Raw genomic sequence first — 2,045 nt, 5'->3', positions numbered from 1 at the left:
GTTCCACTGCCTACAGCCTAAAGTTGAGGTGTACTGAAGTATAGGCCAGAGAGATGTTGCAAAATTGTGGCCACTGGTGCCATGTTGCACAACCTTGTAGCAACCAATGGCATACCATTGGACCTGACAGATTCTGAGTCCGATGAAGAGGATGAACCACGTCAATCTCGCAGAGCATCAGACGGTGCAAGGGCAGCACATAGCAGACAGAGATGTGGCAAAATAACACAAAACTTTTTATCAAGTGAGTACTGATGAGACAATGCACTTCATGACTTATTTGCTACTGTGTTTTATTCACCTACATCTCAGGTAAACTGTATGCACACAGCCGTCATCATCTTATATGTGTGTACATTTTTAGGCCAACATAGGATTTAAATTAAACTTGCACAACATTCTGCACTGAGCATCACATGTGACAGGTTGCCTCACCGATTGGCATGCCATGGTCTTATCACAATCTACTTTTTAGGGCACGCATGGCACTGAGTGGGCAATGGGTACACTGGCCTCCCTTAATGAAGCCTTGGATGGTGTAGCTAGCCTAGCACTCTGCCGTTTGATCTCAGTCACTGGGGCGGTGAGGCTGCTGAGGCTGGAGGGCTCCTCACTGTGCCCTGCATCCAGTGGAATTGTCATAGCCATAGTTGCTGTCTGTAACTGTTCTGCAGCAGTGGTGACCTGCACCAATCCCATGCCTACATCAGAACTACAGTCAGCCATTTCCACCTGCATGGCCACAGTGTGTCTGGACAGGAGATCTGAGGCATTGCTTAGAGAGTTTATTGCCTTGGTTTAACCAATCAAATGGCCTAATAGGTGACTTTGTCTGCGTCCTCTGCATGGTGTTACAGAGGTCTATATTCTCTCCTTTCATGTCCCTGAGGCTTTCAGCATTTGCCCTATGGCCCTCCATCACTGTGTTGGTCAACTCCCAGTTGCTGTCCTTAATGTACACCATGTTATTCTTTAAACTCACCAGCTGGGTTTGCATTGACCGCATGTTTTTTTAATTGCAGGTGCTGCACCTTCACCAAGGTGACCTCCAGCCACGCAAAGGCAGAGGAGCCCTCTCCTTCCTCAGTAGCACCAAATGCCCTTGTTCTGTGTCTCCTGCGATTGATGTTGTAATGCTGCAAGTTGACTGGCTCACTTTGGGTTTGTGCCTACTCATCTGGCCTCAACTGCAAGTCTTCCTGGGCTTCTTCACCTTCTACCTCAAACTCCTGTAGTGGAGCCAAAGTGTACCTGGGTTTTCTTGGTTCAGGTGTTGTTGGCATTGTGGTGACTGTCACTTCTTCCTCTGCCTGTTCCTGGGTCTCCTCTTGCTCATCTGTTGCTGTGTCATCACCCTATGGTGCAGGGGTATCAGTGAATGTAACAGAACTACTTTAATATATGTGTGTGTACAGCTTTGTGGCATTTTGAACTTAAATGAAAACTGATTTGATCTACCAAAATACGGTGTGTTCATTGTTCACTTGCATATGGTTCTCAACTGCGCCTATGCTGCTAGACAACTTTTTTTTTCTATCATATGTGCATGACTACATCTCGCATGATGCATTGCTGGGTGGTAGCCAAGACATGGACGGGAGTGAGATTTTACTAAAATGTTTCTCGACTTCCTAGACCTGTCTGCCGCCTTCGCCACCGTCTGCCACCACACACTACGAACACGCCTCCACAACGCCGGGATCCAAGAGAAGAACCTGGACTGGTCCACCTCCATCATCTCCAGCAGAACACATAGCGTCCACCTTCCCCCCTTCCGCTCCGAAGCCACTGAGATCATATGTGGCGTACCCCAGTGCTCATCCCTCAGCCTAACTCTGTTGAACATCTAAATGGCACCGCAAGCCCACGTCGCCCGTCAGCATGACCTCAACATCATCTCCTACACCGATGACACCTCGTTGATCCTCTCCCTGACAAAGGACCCCCACACCGCCAAAACCAACATTCATGAAGGAATGAAGGCTGTCGCTGAATGGATAAGGATCAGCCGACTGAAGCTGAACTCGTACAAAGCATAGGTCCTT

Source organism: Lissotriton vulgaris, chromosome 8 (genome assembly GCF_964263255.1).
Source record: "Lissotriton vulgaris chromosome 8, aLisVul1.2, whole genome shotgun sequence".
NCBI classification, from domain to species: Eukaryota; Metazoa; Chordata; class Amphibia; order Caudata; family Salamandridae; genus Lissotriton; species Lissotriton vulgaris.
This window is presented reverse-complemented; position numbering follows the sequence as displayed.